Here is a 23,410-nt window from a genome sequence, read left to right as displayed (position 1 = left end):
GCCTAATGGTCGCCTTGGTGAATGGCCTCCCACTTGAATTGCTGCTACTGAAGCCAACCTAGTTACAGTTTCATTCATTAGCTCTCTCTGTTCTCTCTGTTCTGAGGCTGCATATTTGTTTGCAAGTACCCGCCTGAATTTGTCTGCTTTTACCCTTACTGCCTCAAGGTTGACCTGTTTCTTCTTGGCTAATTTTGCTCTTTCTCTCTTCAATTTGAAGTGAATCCTAGCCCTCAGTATCCTACGATCACTGTACTTTACCCTAACTATCACTTCTACATCCTGCACTATGCTGGGATCAGCAAAAATTATGAAGTCAGTTTCATTAGTTCTTTCGCCATGGGGGATTTTCCAGGTGAACTTTCTGTTGACACGCTTCTTGAAAAAGGTGTTCATTGTCCGAAGCTTATTTCTTTCTGCAAATTCGACCAGCATCCCTCCTCTAGCGTTCTTAGAATCAACGCCATAGTTGCCAATTGCTTGTTCCCGAGCCTGCCTTTTCCCCACTTTTGCACTCAAGTCACTCATTACTATAGTATACTGAGTTTGCACTTTCATCATCACTAATGAAACATCTTCAGAAAACTTATCTACTTTCTTATCGTCGTGACTGGATGTTGGAGCGTAGGCCTGTACTTCCAATAATCTATACCTCTCATTAAGTTTGATTACGACTACAGCTTGCCTCTCATTAATGCTCTAAAATTCGTCAATGTTGCCCGCTATGTCCTTATGGATTAGGAATCCTACCCCGTATAACTTCTTACCTAGGCGACCTCTATAGCAGAGAACATGACCGTTACTCAGAAATGTATAAGGCTCACCAGTTCTACTCTCACTACGGCCGATGATATCCCAAAACAATGTCTGATAATTCCTCAAAGAGACCTGCTAGGCTAGCCTCACTCGAGAGGGTTCGGGTGGTAAACTTTGCAAGGGTCAGTTTCCATTGGCGGCCTGTCCTGATTGAGAGATTCTTAGCACCCTCTGCAGCGTTACAGGTCTGACCACCGCCTTGGTCAGGTGCTCCGCTGTTGCTGGGGATTGATGGCCATTAGGTAATTGAGTGAGCCATGTGGGAGGGGGTGGCCGAATACTGCACCAGGGAGGCCAATTCCTGTTCTGGTGAGGGAGTATTTTGTTGAAGCTTAGTGGGGCTTCCTAACTTGGTTGTACCTGGATTAGTGCAGCCCAACTTGCTCTTGGCATCTTTTGCCGGTGACAGGCGTCACTCCAAGCCTGCAGATGTTGTGCAATGGAGGAGGTCAATTTCAAGGTCACCACCGTATTAAAAAAACAACCTCTTATAGCGGGATTCGAACTTCCCACGATGGCAACCGAGCATTCGACATAGCTCAGTCAGCTAATCCCACATGCGGCAAGTCTACCTTATCGCCGGAAAGTACAGCCCCGAGGGCCCTAGGTACCTAAAGATTTCCTTGAATTGTCCGCGATAAATGCCTTTAGCTGATAGCGATTTGTAACTCAATATAGAACAATTTCTAAACGGTTCTGGCTTCGTAGTTCCGGAATCGCACGGGGGCAGCATGCCGAGAACCCGGTTAAGTATAATCCGTCTCGGCCGCCTTTGATAGCGTTCAGAACGTGGAGGGGTAAGATAATGGTGAAAAACTGGTCGCTTCTCTCACCGGAAAGGCGACTAGACAGGGGGCACATCAATATTGCGCTCCTTTGAAGGCCGAGCCGAGGGGAATGGATTAGCTGCGCAGTCGTACGCACACACGCATGTACACAGCTGTATACACGAAAACTTTCGCTCACGGGTGAATCGGAAGACTGCGAACCCGGATTTTTCTATGGCAAAATACTAAGGATTGTAATAATTATCAGTTCATAATGTTGATTATATAGTGCACAGGAGCAGCTACGGAGACCACGTACTGTTGCACTTAAAAAAGGAACAGGTGGCACAAAATGTAAAGAGCAGACAAATGTGTCAGAGAAAACAATGAGACGGAGAAACAAATTGGGAAATGTAAAGCTATTAGGCAAGTGCAAAAGCAAGATGATCATAAAACATGACTATCTACATATATACAACACACTGGAAATGAACTGAAATATATCTATGCAGGCGATGTATTTATTTCTTGTTTATTTTTTGGAATGAAACCATAGGACAGTCGCTAATGCAACAAGGCCGCACAGAAAACGCGGAATGCTGCTTGGTATACTCTTGCGGTACCAGAAATTGCACCTGATCACTAAGCTTTTGGGAATGTGTGATGTCATGATACACCTTTACAGAGGAAAGAAACGTCATAGTTATTATGTTTAAGACTTCTATTTGTTTTGACATATTAACCTCAAGACCTTTTCTCTGAAAGATGGGTCGTTATTACTTGCTGTTGTTTTCCATTGCTAAATAAAGCAAAAAATATTCCTTGGACGCGTTCTCATTCGTCTAAAACGAGCAATGGCATTTGGTGGCAAACTGACGACTTGACAAATCGGGACTCACCGTGGTAGCTCAGTGGCTACGGCGTTTTGCTGCTCAGAGCACAAACTCGCGGGTTTAATTTCAAGCAGTGAAAGCCGGGTTCCGATGGAAATAGAATGCAAGAAAGTGCTCGTTCGGGGTGTGTTGGGGTGGCTCGTCAAGAGACCTCAAATGGCCAAAATTATTAAAGAGCTCTCATGCAGCACGGCGACCCTCGTAACCCACTCTGTTTCGGAACCTTAAACGTGGCGATTTAACTCGATCGCTGCTTTCAGGTCAACCGTCAAGGTGCATCAAAAACGGCCCCTCCAGAGTCACTAAGACTTAGAGATCAGAGAGGCTTTCATTAGTAAATGCTGTCTTTCACAGGAATCTGATCTGGGTTATATGCTGCTTGACATTATGCATGGTGCTGTAGGAAACAAATATTACCCGTATGCTGAAAGAATGCAAATGAAAAATGAAATGAAATTCATCCCGCCGCCTATATAAACCTAGAGTCCACTAAGCAGTGGGTGAATGTGCTAATTATTATAAAAGCTAATTTTTTGCCGCAGGTACTCCGTATTGTTCGACCAATACCTAGGAAATTTATCTCAGGGGACGCAATGATTAGCTTCCATTTGACTGCGACAGAAAAAAAATGAAAGAAAGAAAGCAACCGAAAGCTATTTCACCGGGCCTTGTGGAAAGACCTGAGTAAATAATTCTAGGCAAGGTATAATAAGAGTTAAGATGAATGCAAGAAGAATCACCTATCACAATCTTTTCATTCTTAATTATCTATATTTGCAAGCCTCATTTCTTGGACACTGTTCTAGACTGATTCATTACGGCACGAGGTGTCTACATTTCATTCACGGTGTGCTAAATTCTGATTACGTTAGGCGATCTTATTTCCCCTTTGTTTTTTTCCTAAATTTCGTTTTCTTTCTAGACATCACTAAATGTGTTTTGAAATTCCACTCAGCCGCTTATAGCAGGGATGGGCCGTATTTAGAGGAAAACCGAAGAACACCTCCCCCCCCCCACACACGCACGCACAGACACACATGCACGCACTCACGCACGCGCACACGCATACACACACACACACACACACACACACACACACACACACACACACACACACACACACACACACACACGCACACACAACATACAAAACACACACACACACACACACACACACACGCACACACACGTGATTCAATGCGCATTTAGTCGTTTCAGCCTTTTCACAGATCGGTGACCCCGACAGCAGAAGCGTCGCTTTTTGCAACACATTCATTATTTTTCGTTCCTTTATTCAAAATGATCCTAGAGTCCTAAATCTCCTAGCGAAATGACCCCAGAACATGACGCTTCGGTGAAAGTGTATTGCCATGTGATCAATAGGGCAATATGTTTGTTTTTACTACTACTACTACTACTACTACTACTACTACTACTACTACTACTACTACTACTACTACAGCTACTATTACTATTATTATTACTGCTACTACTACTACTGCTATTACCACTACTACTGCTATTACTATTATTACAGCTGCTACTATTAATAATATACAAATTAACAAGAGTAATAATTAAGAACAAGAGGACTCAAAGCGCAAGTCCGCCATTTTTTTAGCCATAATAGGGTAGTGTCATTTTTAAATTGTACAGATAGTCCGGTCCCCACTAGGGTGGTTGTTTTCTTAGAAATTAATCAATAATTTTTGATAACCAATAAACGAGATACTTAAACCGAAACGGGTAGCTTCTTCATTTGATGTCATGATGGGTTGCTGACGTCAGATCCTACATTACCATAATGTAAACACACAATGCGTGCTAAACACGCAGTACATGTGGTGCTATAATGCCAAAGAAGCGAACTCACGATGTCTGCCGACACCACAGGGAGCTTTTGCAGATTTTCCGAACTAGAAAGCGGCGATTTTAGCGACGATTTGCGTGACAGTGGCTGTGTAGTCTCTGACGTGCCAAACATCGGGTGACCAGTAAAAAGTCATCAGTCGGGAACAGCACCAATCTTTAAAATTTATTTTGAGGAAAACTAATTGAGTTGCGGCCATATTGGTCGGCAGAGGTAATCAGAGTGCAAAAGAACGTATATACAAAATTTCAAGCTTACATTCAAGCTTATATTCAAGCGTATATTCAAGCTTTTGCGCGCCATGGCATTGTTGGATATTACGTCATTTCTCGTGTAAGATAAGCATGCCGTTAAAAGATTACCCTAAACGTCGACAACATTCAGAAGAGTCCCAGTATAAATAGGCGCTTGTGGTCGTGCGCGCTACAGCCGGGTTAAACGAGTTGTTCGCAACACGTGATAGGAAAAACTCAGTGCCCTCTCACTCTGTGATGAAGGATGACCGGCGAAGCTTTGTATGTGGGCCCCTTAATGTCGAACTGCACCTCCACAGCGGGTCGGCCCGGTATTGTATACACTGTTCGTTATTTTTTTCTACACACGGACATGACAATAGGGAAAGTAGCCTTCCAGGCCTTCGCTGTAAAAACCAACACACATAGCTCGCGCGACATCCTGTTCACATGACACTGCAACTTGCGAAGGTTACTCCTCCTTGCGCTATCTTATCAAAAGAAGGGCGGTGTTGGAACGGAGCTTCTACAATACTGCTCTAGGCCGCACGTAGTAAAATAATGCTATCACTTAAAAACGGTATGTCACGGCTATTTCTTCCTCACTCCCACATACAAACAATTGTTCAGGCAGTCGGCCATAACGTCGCATCGTTTTCTAATTATGAAAGTGCGTTTTTTTTCTTTTGTGTATTCCTACAATTTTTTATCCACGATGTATAATTTTTTATCCGCGTCAGGCGCGTGTGACGAGCAATTACGGTAATGATTGTATCGGCTATGAAGAGAAAACTGTCGTGTTCAGAATAATCTACCTCATCAAATATGCCCATGGGTCGCAGTCCCACGCTGCCTGCAGGAGCAAGCCGATACGCATTCTATGCATATAAACACACACGCATGCACACATGCACCTGCCACACACGCGCACTCAGCAAACACCATTGCTCCTACTGAGTGAATAGTGAAGTAAAACTCCGACTGTCGGGAGAAAATCAAGTCGTGGTGGTAATTCCTATGCAAAGGAGTAAGATAAAGTATAGTCACACTATCGCGTTATCGGCCTTGTTTTCTTTCCTTTCTTTATGTACTCAATCTGTGACCATAAATAAGACATTCTCTGTTTTCCAATTCGGAAACCCACACAGGACCGTTCTTTCCTCTATTCTAGCTGAGTTCTTCAGTTTGACTGATTTCGCTCGTGAAGTTCTCTGCATTGTTGTCATTCTGGCGGGTGAATTACTTCACCGGAAGAACACATTTCTACATAGCTTTAATGTAAGGAACTTGTATTATCTCATGACTGGTGCAGAGAGGAAGAATATAAGAGATAATACATAAGTATAAAAGGAAGAATATATAGACACACATCGACCTTTCGGAGTGAATGCATGTGTGTATCTGAAGAACCTTTGTTCTAGTCTCCCTATTCATGGATCGACCTCTTTATTTCAAATCTAGAACTTCTTTATGAAGTCTCGCCGAACACTAGGCGGGGTAAGGCAGCGCGTTCTTCTCCAAAACAGGAACTATGCGTACAGTTTACAGGCATCTTAATGCAGTGAGACTCATCGTGTATACGACTGGACACGCGCTTTCACCGTTCACACGCCTGAGCCTTTAATTGGCTCTGTGAATTAACGAAGGCGACTATTGGTCGCGAAAGAAAAAAAAAATTACCGACGATTACGTTACTTCCTAATGCGAAATTTGAGCGCAGCAAATAAGCTGTTTCACCTTTTCGATATATTGAGGCAAAGAAATCGAGCAACACATGTATGCGCTATCACAGAATTTTTTTTTATTTTTCACACGTATTCCTTTAACAAAGACTCCACTAACAGTTCTTGACAGTCATGAAGGAAGCTTTGTGGTCGGAGAAATAGACTGATATATGTTCGACTTGGTACACCAATGCTTGATTCTCAAAGACGTTCACAAAGACGTTCACAACTGGGCCCTTAATGCCATATTGGCCTCCGCCGTGCATCAGTCGTCGCACTTGCATGAATGGGATTCGCGGAGATACGAGTCTTACACTCACCGCATTAAGTTGTGGAAGGTGCGCTGGCCTCGAGGGATATTTGTAACCGTTTGTTGTCGAAATAACAACCAAAACAAGCGCGAACGAGACCGACCCAACAGAACCAAACAGGCGCGGGCGAGAGCTGTGGCGCGAGCAGACGATAGTACGAAACGAGCGGATCGGCTGAGACCAGACACGAGTGCGCATCGAGCCGTAAGGAGGGTCCGCATGACACCAGCATCGCGCGCGCACGTCACTGAAGGGGCCGCTCTCATTGGTCCCCGCCATTCGCGGCTCGCGTCCTTCGTCTCCCACTCCAGCGAAGGGGGGCGGAGCTGGTTACGAGGCCGATGATGACGCGAAACCCAGGAACGGACGCCAAAGAGCTGCGCTCTAAAAGGACGCCGCAAGTCATCGGACTGGTCCGACGTTATCGCTGCTGTGTCAGTACTGCCTAGAAAAAAAATCCCTTGATTCGTTCATTCATTCCCCATTCATCCTTTGATTCAGCCCATTCCTCCGCCCACCCGTCGCCTGCATGCTGAAGACTCCTCCGGCGCAGCCCATTGCGCCTGCGCGATAAGAAAGAGAAAGGTAGGCGCTCGATTGGCTGCGCGAGTATTGACGTCGTTGCTCTCCGTCTCAGCCGAGCGTGCGCGCGCAGCAGTTTCTGTCCAGCTCTGAAATGGGTAGGCCATGCGTCATACGTACTGCTGAGGAGCAGGCAGCTTTCGATCAGCAACGCCGCAAGCAGAACCAGGAACGAGCTCGGGTACAGGCCAAGGTCGATTCAAATAGGTCGCGAAGCTTCGGGTGAAAAGTGGTTCAGTAAGTGGTTGCCAGGTTCATATTCCAATGGCGCCCTGTCCGGGTGCTAAGAATCACTGGCTCCGGACAGGCCGCCATTGGAATATGAACCTGGCAACGTTTAACGCTAGAACGTTATCTAGTGAAGCGAGTCTAGCAGTGCTATTGGAGGAATTAGAGGGCAGTAAATGGGATATAATAGGGCTCAGTGAAGTTAGGAGACCAAAAGAAGCACACACAGTGCTAAAAAGCGGGCACGTCCTGTGCTACCGGGGCTTAGCGGAGAGAAGAGAACTAGGAGTCGGATTCCTGATTAATAAGAATATAGCTGGTAACATACAGGAATTCTATAGCATTAACGAGAGGGTGGCAGGTCTTGTTGTGAAACTTAATAAGAGGTACAAAATGAAGATTGTACAGGTCTACGCCCCTACATCCAGTCATGATGACCAGGAAGTCGAAAGCTTCTATGAAGACGTGGAATCGGCGATGGGTAGAGTGAAAACCAAATACACTATACTAATGGGCGACTTTAATGCCAAGGTAGGCAAGAAGCAGGCTGGAGACAAAGCAGTGGGGGAATATGGCATAGGCACTTGGAATAGCAGGGGAGAGTTATTAGTAGAGTTTGCGGAACAGAATAATATGAGGAAAATGAATACCTTCTTCCGCAAGCGGGATAGCCGAAAGTGGACGTGGAGGAGCCCGAACGGCGAGACTAGAAATGAAATAGACTTTATACTCTGCGCTAACCCTGGCATCATACAAGATGTGGATGTGCTCGGCAAGGTGCGCTGCAGTGACCACAGGATGGTAAGAACTCGAATTAGCCTAGACCTGAGAAGGGAACGGAAGAAACTGGTACATAAGAAGCCGATCAATGAGTTAGCGGTAAGAGGGAAAATAGAGGAATTCCAGATCAAGCTACAGAACAGGTACTCGGCTTTAACTCAGGAAGAGGACCTTAGTGTTGAAGCAATGAACGACAATCTTATGGGCATCATTAAGGAGTGTGCAATGGAAGTCGGAGGCAACTCCATTAGGCAGGATACCAGTAAACTATCACAGGAGACGAAAGATCTGATCAAGAAGCGCCAATGTATGAAAGCCTCTAACCCTACAGCTAGAATAGAACTGGCAGAACTTTCGAAGGTAATCAACAAGCGTAAGACAGCTGACATCAGGAAGTATAATATGGATAGAATCGAACATGCTCTGAGGAACGGAGGAAGTCTAAAAACAGAGAAGAAGAAAGTAGGAATTGGCAAGAATCAGATGTATGCGTTAGGAGACAAAGCCGGCAATATCATAACTAATATGGATGAGATAGTTCAAGTGGCTGAGGAGTTCTATAGAGATTTATACAGTACCAGTGGCACCCACGACGATAATAGAAGAGAAAGTAGTCTAGAGGAACTCGAAATCCCAAAGGTAACGCCGGAAGAAGTAAAGAAAGCCTTAGGAGATATGCAAAGGGGGAAGGCAGCTGGGGAGGATCAGGTAACAGCAGATTTGTTGAAGGATGGTGGGCAGATTGTTCTAGAGAAACTGGCCACCCTGTATACGCAATGCCTCATGACCTCGAGCGTACCGGAATCTTGGAAGAACGCTAACATAATCCTAATCCATAAGAAAGGCGACGCCAAAGACTTGAAAAATTATAGACCGATCAGCTTACTGTCCGTTGCCTACAAACTATTCACTAAGGTAATCGCAAATAGAATCAGGAACACCTTAGACTTCTGTCAAGCAAGGGACCAGGCAGGATTCCGTAAAGGCTACTCAACAATAGATCATATTAACACTATCAATCAGATGATAGAGAAATGTGCGGAATATAACCAACCCTTATATATAGCTTTCATTGATTACGAGAAAGCGTTTGATTCTGTCGAAACCTCAGCAGTCATGGAGGCATTACGGAATCAGGGTGTAGACGAGCCGTATGTAAAAATACTGAAAGATATCTATAGTGGCTCCACAGCCACCGTAGTCCTCCATAAAGAAAGCAACAAAATCCCAATAAAGAAAGGCGTCAGACAGGGAGATACGATCTCTCCAATGCTATTCACAGCGTGTTTACAGGAGGTATTCAGAGACCTGGATTGGGAAGAATTAGGGATAAAAGTTGATGGAGAATACCTTAGTAACTTGCGATTCGCTGATGATATTGCCTTGCTTAGTAACTCAGGGGACCAATTGCAATGCATGCTCACTGACCTGGAGAGGCAAAGCAGAAGAGTGGGTTTAAAAATTAATCTGCAGAAAACTAAAGTAAAGTTTAACAGTTTTGGAAGACAACAGCAATTTACAATAGGCAGCGAGGCACTGGAAGTTGTAAGGGAATACATCTACTTACGGCAGGTAGTGATGGCAGATCCGGATCATGAGACAGAAATAATCAGAAGAAGAAGAATGGGCTGGGGTGCGTTTGGCAGGCATTCTCAGATCATGAACAGCAGGTTGCCGTTATCCCTCAAGAGGAAAGTGTATAATAGCTGCGTCTTACTAGTACTCACCTACGGGGCAGAAACCTGGCGGCTTACGAAAAGGGTTCTACTCAAATTGAGGACGACGCAACGAGCTATGGAAAGAAGAATGATAGGTGTAACGTTAAGGGATAAGAAAAGAGCAGATTGGGTAAGGGAACAAACGCGAGTTAATGACATCTTAGTTGAAATCAAGAAAAATAAATGGGCATGGGCAGGACATGTAATGAGGAGGGAGGATAACCGATGGTCATTAAGGGTTACGGACTGGATCCCAAGGGAAGGGAAGCGCAGCAGGGGGCGGCAGAAAGTTAGGTGGGCGGATGAGATTAAGAAGTTTGCAGGGACGGCATGGCCACAATTAGTACATGACCGGGGTTGTTGGAGAAGTATGAGAGAGGCCTTTGCCCTGCAGTGGGCGTATCCAGGCTGATGATGATGATGATGATGATGATGATGATGACAGATTGTCACCGACATCATCATAGGGGGTTATGGGAGCAGCGTTTGAAGCGCGACTATGTTTGGAGGGAATAAACATTGGAAAAGAAAAACGTGTCTTTTAATTCAAACGGGACAGAGTTAGATTCATTCAACAAAAATAAAATTCCTAGTCAATTTTATATATTCGTGACGAATTAAGAAAATACAAGTTTAATTTTATTATTATTATTAATGCATTTCTTTTCAGCGCCCATCGCTACAGGGGGCGTTGACGCCACTATCACTCGCAATGCAATGCACGTCTTGAAATGGGCAGAAAGGCGCACTCGTATCACCTGTTGAAATATGCCCCCCTCACAGTTTGTGCTTTTTTGCTTGTCGAAGTTTGTCTGAATTTGGTGACGTGGGTAGCTTCATTGCTTTTGAATCTGTTCAGTCAAAAGTAGTGAGTTACGACCGCCAGATAAATGTGTAGTTGTTTTCGTGCGACTGCGCTGGCTGACGGGCTTGGCATCCAACAATAGGATCAGCACTCTACGCCTAAAGCTTTCGTCGGCCTCCAATGAAAGTACGTTCTGTGCAGGGATGCGATTTCGACAACCGTACGGCTGGCCTTTTCCTGCATCGCTTTCCACGCTGAAAGCTCGAGACGCCCGTCAAGTCGAATGGCGGGGCATTTGAATATATATATCTCCAAAGGAAGAACAAAACAAATTTCACGCCTTCGAAAACAAAATGACGTCACTTCTGCGTTTAACGCACATGGCGTCACATTATGTTTTCTTCCGCCGGAAGGGTTCCCACCACATGCAGATGGCGCTAAGCCCCATGGACCACCGATGGACCGCCATGTTTTGAACGTGTGGGCTGCTATGGAAGCTTCGCTACCAGGTATATTTACCTTGTACAGGCTCGCGCAGCCGAGCGCAAGGAGCAACTACGTATCGAGGATCCAGCAGCATACCAAACCGTCGTTAAATGAACCAACGGGTTTAACCCAGTGATAAACACCGGGGTCGCACGTTTAAGCTTGGGTGGTTAATAATCTGTACACATTGCTTGCGTGGTTATTTTTGTTATGGCGCCGGTACAAATTATCAAGACAAAGACACCTGGAAATTGCGCTAGGTAAACCGGGGTTAACGTTATCATCAGAAATAGTACTAAAATTCGGTGCGCCAGTTCTGGAATTTAGCCACAAGGAGGTGCTTGTTGGCGTTTGTAGTTACGTACAATCACCTAAATGAATAAGTTTTTAATGTTCTTTTCACTGTTTTTCTTTATTTAATCGAATATGTCATACTTCAAACCATTAAGTTGAAGCACAGAATTCTTGGCCCCAGTGTGGGTACGAGCCATAGTATGACATAATTATCATCATCTATCATTATCGTAATCACACCACCACCATCATCATCATCATCTTCTTCATCATCGTCATCACCTTTCTTCTTCTTCTTCACCTTCATCTGTACCAGAGAGAAGCAGATGAAGACAGGAAGATTTGCCTTGAACGCTGCGTATCAGCTTGTTGAGTTTGCCGTTAATTTATTGACTTGTTCGTCGCTTTTGCTGGACTTGTTTATCAACAAGCTGCATTTGGGTGCTTTGAGAAATTGCATTCAAGCCTTTTTTGAATTCACAAATATTATTCAAAGCGATGGACTAGCCGTTACCCACAGAGGCTAAACTTAAGAACGTTGATTACGTGGCATTGGTCCCTATTTCAACGCAATTCTTCCTCTTTCTTTAAAAGAGTATTGTTTAATGCGCTCAAACTAGAGACAGAAAAAAAAAGCGAGAGCAGCTTTCGATCTGGAAAGACCATACCAAATGTGTACATAACGTTAATGCAAAGTTAATTTTAGTAGTAATCGTTTAAACGCTGTTCTGGTTTCGTTTCACCTGCATTTCAAAGCAAAACTCCGTGAACTGAGATTTCAGCGCACATTGTAGTAATGCAGAACGGTACGACACTCCCGGTTTATGCCCTTAGACAAAACATGTTGCAAAACTTATTAACTGATCATTTCTCTCTCCATCTCTTGCTTTAGCCATCTCTTTTCTGCTTTTTTTGCTTTGTTGTTCATTTTTTTCAGCATCTCTTTCATTTCAGTCTCGAGCAGAAAGTAAGGCCCATCATGTCCGCAGCACGAAACAACGCTCGCGACTTTGGCGCCAACCTCGGCGTTGGCGCCGAGGGAGTGATCCAGAAGTTCCCCAACGGTGGCAAGATCGTCGCCACCGACGAGGCCTCCAAGAGCTTCGGCCGCGCCGGTGGTCACGGCTGGAACGGCCCTCCACAGGGACAGGTCGACATTAGCTCAGAGCGGCCCATTGAAAGGAAACAGACGTTCAAAGGCAACGTACTTTCATGGCCGGAAACAATAAGTGCTGATGACCATATCGCTGTTTCATTATTCTAGCCCTCAAGCAACCAGGACCCTATACCTTCTTCTGCAAAACAGCGTCAAGCTTTATTTCCTTCCTCATTCCTTCAAGACACTGGTTTATTTGACAAGTTCTAGCATACCTACATGAGCACCGTCTCATTTCTATTCCCTGTGTAACACTGCAGTGACACAAACGGACACCTGCGGCAAAGAATTGAAAGGAGACGCGGTCCTTTGCAGTCGTGCTCGCTCTGCTTGGCCATTGACCGAATTGCTGTCGTGAGCCTTCATTCGCAGGATAAATCGTGCCCACATTTAACTTGTTTGAACAATACTGTGATTATGAGTGTTGTTTTTAAATTTCTTATGCCTTCTAAATGGAGCCTACTCAATCTACTCGAATCACAGAAGAGAACGAGAAGAAGGGGAACTGAGAGGCCCGATTTTGTTAGCTACGATCACATGAAGCGAACAGACAATGAAGGCAAGTACAGCGTAGAAAATGTTCTGAAGTTTTTAATTGAACAGTAGAACTGCTAAGATAAAGAAAATCAAAGTGGACGGATAACATCTTGCTGCAGGAGGGAGCTGAACCCACAACCTCCACAATACGCGTGCTTTGCACTACCGCTTGCGCTGCGGTGGCACTAATGCTCGCTATGCTTGGCCGTTGACCAAACCGCTGTCCTGGCTCATATCTGCATGGTGAAAGTTATACAATTTGGCAAACTGAACACGGGACATTGAAGGCGGACAAGGAAGTTAAATCAATACAACCTTGTGGTCCGAAATTCCATCAACTATTTACCACTGAGAATAATTCTCTGCAACGCCTGAACATAAATATGGAACGTGAAGAAGAGATTTCTGCATTGTGGACCCTGTACGAATTGTGTTAGGTGGTAGAACAAGGTGAGGCTAATAAGTTCCCCTGCGAGAATGCCATCATATCCAAAAGAAGTGTGTATATATCCCTATCGACACCTGGTACGTTAAAGTCTGATATAGTTATAAGATTTGAAATGTCGAAGTATCATGATTAAATCGGAGGGTAAGCAATTACAAGGACACCTATCGTCGACAGGAAGACGAAGGGATTCCAGCGCACTTAGATTTTATTCTAACATACGGGAGCTTGATAATCACAAATGAATCATTGGTGTAGAAGATTGAAGTGCGGTAATGCGAGAATCTAAAAAATCAAATCTTGTTGAAGCAGAGTCAGCTGATGCATGCAATGATTCCAATGCTGAGACGGGGGATCCTATGGCATCCAGTCGATCGTTAAACGATTTCTGCAACTTTCCTAAGTCGCGAGTCAATCCGTACATAGAGCGATACAGCAAGTATGTGCTGGGGATATGCTTTGCCTGCATTACCCCTTGAAGCAGAAGATGCTTCTTTCTATGTAGCCAGAGTGACTATTAGAGTGCGTTAGATGTGCCTTGTCAGGCTGCTCTGGTCGCTCGGGATTAGATGACTGTGCAGGCTTCGGTGCAGGCTTCGTTTCGCACAGCGCATGATTTTGCGCACTGTGCACGAGAACACCGGACTAGCCGTATTATTGTGGGCTACACTAAGAGTGAAGCCGACACGAGCGGATCACAGAGCAAGATCGCGCGCTCGAACACGGTAGAAAATTACATAGTTTCGTTGTCTGCGCGCGTGACTGCACGACGTGGGAACAAGCAGACGAAAGGGAAGTGCATCTCTCTTGCAAAACAAAAACACGCATAGATTCGGTTTGTGTGTTTTATTATTTATCTAAACTTTATTCGTATATTGAAGCAAAGCATTACACAAACACGAGGGGATGCCTTCAATAATTTACGAAATCAAGTGTCACTATGGGTGACGTCACAGCACAGGCATGTACGTAGGCACCCTTGCTCACATGGTCACCTATCCGGCTGAGAGCGCAGCGCCGCGCAATAGTTAGCGCGAATTTTACGCACTGCGCTTGTCAGTTAAAAAAAGCCAGATCTCGTCAGGCGCCGTTTTAAAGCCCTGCAGATTCGACCGCTGGACGCGTATTCACAATGAAGTTTTTACAGTGGAACTCTGCACGAGAAAAAGTGGCAGTCAATCGTAATGTTGGACATAATAGCCGGCGAATGTGAAAAAGCTTTGTGAATTGGGTCCCGCTCTGTTGGGCCATCAACAAATTCATCGAGTGCCCAGTGGTAGAAGTATTTGGCACCTTATTGCTGCTACGTTCGAAACAAAGACTGAAGTACGTTTTTGTGCTTTTGCTGCCGTCCTAAACTTCACCTACATATAAAAAAAAAGTTTTTTTTTGTTATCAGGTTCATCGACAAATGGCTTCGTATGCGAAGCACGTCTCGCTTTATTCTTTGCGCAGATAATTAATACTAATGGTGCCATGGAAGGCCGTTTGAAAATTCATTCAATGACGTCACGGGCATGGGAACACCCATGAATGGACCATCCCAGGTGATGGGATAATAATAATAATATAATAATCTTTATTTCTCTCTTTCCACAGAATACAGAATGAGAGCGGACGCAAGGGTAAAAGCCGCATGCAGCGGCTTGAAAAAAACCCCATTACGCCCCACATGACAGTATGACGAGAAACAGCTTAATCATGACAAACGCAGAGAAATACTAGAAACATTGGAATACATTGCGAAATTTGTGAACGTACAAGGGCAAAAAATACAGTAGGGATCAGTAAGAAAATATACGTACAAAATTGACAACAGCCTTAGTGCATTTGTTAACATTGTGTGATGTAAGAAACAATAGCGCGACATACAAAAACAGGATGAAACACCATACACTAGTGCAGGAGTGGCAAAACACTAATTAACTTATTTTTCGATATTTCTTCCAGGGAGATGTTATTACGTTCAAGTGTGTTAAGGTAACAGGGAAGTTTATAGGCGCTTGATTGAAATCGGTACACAGTCCGACAAAACGGTGTAGACCAAGGGGTACAACGGCGTACATTGTACATGGGCACATTGCTTTGAAGGTTGAACAGTGTCAACATACCTGCGTTGTTTGTTCTAACAGCATTCTTGTACATAAGAATTAATCTGAAGGCATAAAGATTAGGCACTTGAATGATGCTCAACTCGGAATAATAGCTTTCTGTGTCGGCATACCATGGTATGTTAGCAATTAATCTTATCGCACGTTTCTGGGTAAGAGTAATCTTGGATAAATTATGCTTCGTACTTGTGCCCCAGACAGTGTGGCAATAGTTAAGTATTGGAACTGAGAAAGCGTTGTAGATTAATAGTTTAATTTTTGTTGATAGCACATACCGTTGACGACATAGCACCCCATTCACTTTATTCATTTTTGATCTTACGTTATTAATTTGGGCATCCCAATTAAGCGATTCCGAGAAGGTTACTCCCAGGCACTTGATAGTACGCACGATTTCAATATAGTTGTTCTCAAACTTAAGCATAATATCCTTTACAACTTTGTTTTTCGCTCGAAATACTATGGCTTTAGTTTTGCTTGTGTTCACCTTTAAGTAATTTTCCTGCGACCACTGACACATGTATTGCAAAAACTCATTACCTCTAGAGGATAAGTCATTTTCTCTACTACCCGTAATGAGCACCGTAAGGTCATCAGCGTAGGCAGTAAGATTCACCGGTAGCTTAGTGTAAAATATATCATTTAAGTAAACTAAAAACAACAAAGGGCCTAAGATGCTGCCTTGCGGCACGCCCGATCTTATGTATTGGCCATCAGACAGAGCTTCATTGTGTGCTACAATTTGTTTACGATGTTGAAGGTATGACCGTATCAAAGAATTAGGAATCCCTCTTATACCGTAGTGGTTTAGTTTATTTACTAACAAGTCATGATTGATTAAATCAAAGGCTTTCGAAAAGTCAATATAAATTCCGAGGACAAGGAGCTTGTCTTCAAATGCATTTATGATGAGTTCCTTTTGCTTGAGCAGTGCCAACTCAGTGGATCTTTTTGGTCTGAACCCGAACTGATCATTCGACAAAACGGAATGCTTATCTAAAAAATTTGTTATTCTCATGTGAATAATTTTTTCTATGCCTTTAGAAATTACCGGTAGAATAGAAATAGGCCTATAATTTGACAGTTCAGAGGTATCGCCTCCTTTGTGTATCACGATAACTTTTGCAATCTGCATCTGCTTAGGAAATACTCCACTACTGAGACAAAGGTTGAATATGTGTGTTAATATTGGGGCTAACAAATCAATTACATACTTTAGAGGTTTTATTTGAAAACCGTTAATATCTACAGCCCTACTGTTTTTAAGATTTCTGAATACAGAAATTATTTCATTTTCGGTTGTAGGGGGCATAAACATCGACATCGAGACTCCTGGTGCTTGGTGAATTGACGTGTTTGTTGAATTAATAGGAGAGCTTGCTGTATTTGTGATATTCACAAAGAAATCATTAAAAGCATTTGAGAGATCCTGCCCTGTCAGCACAGCACCATCGCGCATAATGCAGTTTGGACCACTGTTGTAGCGACGTCCAAGCAGTTTACCTAGTTCATGCCATCGATGCTGAGGGTTCGTGCTAGAATTATCTGATAACGAATAGCTGAAGTATTCGTACTTGGCTTGACGTAGTTCTTTGTTCAAGTTATTGCGATATTTCTTATATTGAGAAAATTTCACAGGATCCTTGGATTTAATGAATTGCGCATATAGTTTCGATCTTCTTTCTATTTTTTTTTAAAGGCGAGAAGGCGAGATAAAGGCGAGAAGCGGCCAGTACGTCGACAGGTATGCTGCTGCACTAGCCGAGGCTGTGACACGAATGGGTGACAGGGCCGTCCATGACTGAAAGATCGTGAGCCACTGAAGGCGATTGTGATTCTGGGATTGTTATGCTCACGTAGCGCGCGTGGAATTGTTGATACCGGGAAGAACAGCCGGGGCGTCAAGTACGACACCAGGTAAGCAGCAGTTTGGGCAAAGCAATTTCCTAAAGAACAGTATACACTAGGCATGTTGTCGCTCCAACCACTAGTACGTGTTACAGCTGCCACTAGTTCTTACGGTGATGGTGTTTCGGCGACCATAAAGAGCGTCTGCTTGGAGCGGGAAGCAGATTGACCATCGGAGAGGGTCCGGCAGGGAAGACGAGGTGATGTAAGAAGAAATACCAGAAACCCGCCGTGGTCGCTCAGTGGCTATGGTGTTAGGCTGCTGAGCACGACGTCGCGGGATCGAATCCCGGCCACGGCGGCCGCATTTCGATGGGGGCGAAATGCGAAAACACCCGTGTACTTAGATTTAGGTGCACGTTAAAGAACCCCAGGTGGTCAAAATTTCCGGAGTCCCCCACTACGGCGTGCCTCATAATGAGAAAGTGGTTTTGGCACGTGAAACCCCATATATTATATATAAGAAATACCAGAAGTTTAACACATCCTTACGGGTGAGCAGTGCGCTCCAAGGCAAAAAGTAAAGGAACGTCTGGCGTGTGTGGTCCTGGACGCAAGGGCAGAGAAGATGTGTTCGTGGCCTCTCGCTGGCCTTTTTACACCTTACACTATCCGGTCAACCCCATTATCTCTTGTTTCCTGGTAGTGGGCCTTGTCAGCACATTGGTCAAACGACAAAGAGGAATGCGGAGAGAAACCACTCCTTTTCGTAGAGGGGGTCAGCATAGGTCACGTCTCGTCAACGCACTGGTCAACCCACACCGAGGAATTTGGAGACAAACCACTCCCTGGCGTAGAGTGGGCGGACGTAGGACAAAGGAGAGCGTGTATTATCCCGTCGCACACACCCGACGGTCAAGTCTTGTCATGCCGCCGAGGCACAGTGCACGTGCGTTTTTGCATTTCGCTCGAAGTCAAAAGCGGCCGCCGCGGTGGAATATCCTCCTCTTTCACGTCCCTTCGCTGCCCTCTGCCGATCGCCGCAGAAGAGCGTTGGAATTGTTTCGGGTCTTCAGGCGTTTAATCTGTGTACTTGTGCCCATGTTAAGTGTGCATATGTTCGGCGTTTTTTGGATCGCGATTAAATATTATTAGCTTCTCCGGGAAAACATGTCGTTCCGGAAAGACATGTCGCACATCCCGACTACTGGGTGAGAAGGAATGAGTGTGGTGTTGTGCAAACAGTGCGGCGATATTTGCACGAGTCTAATGCTGGGCGTTATTCTGTGACACATTTTTAACCAATATCTCAATCGTAGCGAGTTCATTGGTCACTATTGTTGCTAAATTGTAAAGATAATTCGATTATTATGTAATCGAAAAGTTCCTTTTTTATTTTGCTGTCGCGTAATGTACCGCACTCTGTGCGAAATTTGGTCACCGACTATCAGCAGACGTTCACGCATCTGTAGATGGCTGCGTGACAAAGCAGTTTACTTCGACAAGAAGCGATTGGTTTATGCACAGCGCATCGTGCCTATCGTACAACTCGTCTCTGTGGTGCAATGCGTTAATACAGTTGTACAGCAATGCGAAAAAGTGACCGAAAGAGCGACAATCGCAACGGCACTGCCATGATTCAAAAGCCTTATAGTGGTCTGTACAGTTATTCTCTTAAAAACTAATGGTAACATAATTGTATGCTACAAATGCGCAAAACACAGTGTAAAATTAAGGCTCTAGTGCAGTGGGTGTAACCTCGCCAATTGTAGGCTAGGCATGGTAATGTAAATAAAGCTTTGTCTTGTCCTTGATAGAACTCGGTATGGTTGGACTCGACATATGACATGTCTGACATGTCGACATATGACATCTCTGTCGACATATGACATGTATGACAATTGCCTCTGTGTTTTTCACGATGGAGCAGCGGTTATTTGGTGTTTTGGTCTTCACGAGCGTGTGTCTTTGCAGGTGCCGTAACTGGATGGCGCCACCGAATACCCTCAGGCTCAGGATCGCGCGTTTCCTCTCCATCGCACATGTACACCGGCGCTTATACCGGTTACTCCTACTGATAACCTAACTTTACTTGTACTAGACTCTACACTAACATGTTCGTTAAATACCATGAGTCTTTCTTCTTACACTTCTCTATGCAGTAATTTGGCGTAACTTTATTATTCTTAATCTCACGTTACGTTGCGCAGATGTCTGAGTAGCTCGCAGTCGCTAAATTTATGCAAATTGGTGGCACCCGTGCAGCTGCCCAATCCTTGCATGGCCGCTATGGCGACTTTTTTCCTCTGCAGTGCTGAACGCGAAGAACAATAAAGTCAACAGGGGACGAAACCGATACGTGACAAGCGCTGTCAGACATCATAGAATGCTTTCGTATAGAGTTCGATAAGCTATAACTCTACGATCAGTGGTACTGTTGTGTGCACTTCACTTTTTTTTTCAAGGCGTGATGTAAGCGTGACGCGAGCATAATGGCGCAGACGGGAAAGTGAACCTAACAATTTGATTTCTAACGCGTCGCAATTTTATGTGTTGCATACGAAAGTGAATGAAAGTAGTCAACCTAACGTCCTTCATAAAACAAAGCAGCATTCTTCCTGAGTGAAAATAAAGCAGGCATCTCAAAGCACGAGGTCATTCCTTCGCAACCGCCTCTCACTGACATGTGATACATTATGGAAGATGCCTGTCTCTAAAAAAAAAAAAGAAACACATACTTGTCGTAGGTTGGCATCAACGCGCTTGTTTTCAACCCTGTGACAACATAAGCAACCATCCAGCATTGAAGAGGGCGCGTTCAACGCCCCGTTACCGCTATCTCGTGAAACGCAAGGGACTCAGGCCACCTCAGCTGACCAATAGGTTGCCAAATGTCACCGATAGCAATGCGTGCCCCACAGACTACCGTTTGCCCGATGGAAACACCGGCATTGATATCTCTTGTTCAATTCGTTGTTTAGTCGCACTATGTGATTTGCCTTGTGAAAATTGGCGATGCTGCCTTGCATATATTTTTCTTCCTAACAAGTAATACAAAAGAAGCCGCCATGGGCATAGTAATTCATTGTGAGAAAAGTAATAATTTTGACTGCAATTTGAATGAATAAGTGAAAAGCTGCAAGAGATGCGTATTGTTTAACGAATTGCAGTTAAAATATACACATCATATAAAGAAGCAGTGACTTCAAGCAGAAATGTCCACACATTACGAAAGCGTGAAGAGGCTATGAGCAAGAAAGCATCATTGATTAACAGAACATTTAGGTGTGCCGAAACGAAGGCAAAAGTGTGGCGATGCAGGTGTCTCTCACCGCCATTATATATCGACGCAGACTACCATATTTTGCACGATTTGCCACACTAATAATAATGGCGGAGAATGTTTGCGATTCGAGCCCACTGCAACGTCACATGCCGTAAATAATCAAGACAAGGACGATTTTGCATTTCGCCTCCATCGAAACACAGCCTCCGTGGCAGGGATTCATGCCGCGACCTCGTGTTTGGCAGCCCAACTCCACAGACGCTGAGGTAGCACGCCGGGTAAACAAAAAAAAAAAAAATCAATTTACACAACGCCACCCCTTTGCGGTGAAATTGAAAATACATTGCAGGGGTTCCTGCTCTACGATTAACTTTCTATTCGAAGCACTAACATCGCAATATACTAGCGAAGCGAGTTTCCTTCGGCTATATTTATAACGTTACGCCCGTTTCGTGATATTGACCAAAGGGCGAAAGCGATTTCTGCAAGGTTTCAGTTTCCCAGCAGGAATTTAGAAAAAAACATGACTACTCGACCGCCAATTACGGCGTCAACATGTCGGATAATGGTGGCCATGCAACCACCATGACCGTTCAGTAACCAAACCGTTCATACGTCCGGGCGCGATTGGTGAAAATTGCGCTTCCCTCATAACACGGATCATTCTAATCAATTCTGATCATTCTGTGCCTAGTTTAAGGCACAGGGGAGGCTTTCTGTTCATTGAATTTCTACGTAAGCAATCGTATCAAATTTGACGAAAACTATTGCTCGGTGATTATACGTACATTACACTAGGCAATATATTGTTCTGCTATAAAGTAGTAATAGGGCTGCGAGTGTATATGCATTAACGTAAATTGAACGAGTGGAGGAAACCAATAATATAGACATATTCATTGAAATCTTTTAAGAATATCAATAGCATAAAAATCGAGTTCGTAAGCCATACGCATATACATCAGTACGATTTTGCGTTAGAACTGTGCTGCAGAGCTCCTAACAACATGTGCGATTACAAAATGACCATGTACAATTCTCGCTTGTATCCTGGTCCGAAGGGTCCGTAAATACTAAACATTGGGGTTAAAACGGACTGGTAATAAATCTGGCATAATTTCTTTAAGGTCTGTATTAACATCGCTAACCATTAAACGCATTGGAATGCTGCAAAAGTGAGGGCTGCTCGCTAGAAGATTGGCGCGCCGAAAGAAAAAGAAGCCCGGCACTTCACGCGCCGTTCCACGGGGCTCGCGAGTTTGGCTCGACCGGCCAGAGCAGCCTCGGTTGGATCGCGGCAGGCGGCCGTCCTCGCACTGTGGCCGCGGCTGCTCTGGAAGCCAGGCCTGCCACCCGATTCCCTGTCAGCCTCAAGGCGGAGGGCAACGGCAGGGAGACCGCGGGAGTGGGCGCCGACGGAGGACCGAGGCCGAGGGAGTGCGCCGCGCTGTTGCCGCCATGACGGAGGAGGATGACTCAGCCAACAAGAAAGCGGCCCCACCCAAGACAACCCGGGCGAAGCGGAAGCCGGCTGCTGCCGACGATGGGGGCAGTCCATCTGAAGAGGCGCCCGTCGTCAAGCGGCCGCACGGGAAGGCGACCAAGGATTCGTCTACACCAAGGACGAGGTCCAGGTCAGTGAAGCCGGCAGCGCAGAAAGCCATCACCACCAGGGCTTCTGCTAAGACAAGAAAGGCCTCCGATGAACCCGCGGCAGACGCCGGTGTGAATCTCCCCTCCACCAGCAAAGGCCGCCCACAAAAGGCTCCCAGGGTGAGCCGCAAGACTCGAGCACGGAACTCCGCCCCAAGCCATGCCTCCTGGGCCACTGCCAAGGGTGTCAGGCGTCGCCATCGCTCGCGTAGTCACTCCTCCGGCTTAAGCAGCCACCATGCCAGGAGGGGAAGGAGCCGTGGCCGATCCCGACACTCGTCCCGCAGCGGTCGAGGTGGCCTCAAGCACAGAGGCAGTCGCCGAGGAACATCCACCACCGGCTCGGAGAACAGCCGTGGCAGGAAGAGGGGACGTAGCAAGAGCCGACGCCACCGCTCAGTGAGCAGCTCGTCTGACGCGAGCGCGACCACCAAGAGTGGCGGACGTAAACGGCATCGCCGTGCGCGTAGCAGCCACTTCTCGTCAAGCCGTGGAGGTAGGCGGGTGAAGTCGAAGAAGGCGGCGAGCAGGTCCTCGTCGAAATCACGGCGGGCCAAGCGAACGAGTGCTTCCAAGCCAAAAAAAAGTGGCAAGGGCAAGTGACGTCACAGTGATCGCGGAAGCGCGATGGTCAAATCCAGCGAAAATCGGCAAATGGGATTGGCATTGGCTCCCCGTGCAAGATCGAATAACTGGAAGGCGTCGTGAATTCGTTAACGAAATCTTGTCTTGCGTCATTGGAAAGTGATTCACAATAAATTTCTCGATGAATGAGCTAAGCTGTTGTTCAATTATTCCTTCCAGGTGTTCTTTTTCAGGGTGCATGTTATTCTCTTGTTCGTTAATGTTAATAGGGGATTCCTATTA

General features: G+C 45.2%; 1 protein-coding gene across 2 annotated transcripts in view; it reads left to right on the top strand.

Annotated features, from left to right (window-relative positions):
* The window catches only part of LOC139051388 (uncharacterized), a 357,169-nt gene that overhangs the window by 92,439 nt on the left and 241,320 nt on the right, over positions 1-23,410 (top strand). For both annotated transcript variants that reach the window (XR_011509368.1, XR_011509367.1), the window contains one exon: positions 17,456-17,673. The gene's annotated coding sequence lies outside the window, so the exon portion shown is untranslated. The remainder of the gene's footprint in view (positions 1-17,455; positions 17,674-23,410) is intronic.

This window comes from Dermacentor albipictus, unplaced genomic scaffold (genome assembly GCF_038994185.2).
Source record: "Dermacentor albipictus isolate Rhodes 1998 colony unplaced genomic scaffold, USDA_Dalb.pri_finalv2 scaffold_11, whole genome shotgun sequence".
NCBI lineage: Eukaryota > Metazoa > Arthropoda > Arachnida > Ixodida > Ixodidae > Dermacentor > Dermacentor albipictus.
This window is presented reverse-complemented; position numbering and strand designations above follow the sequence as displayed.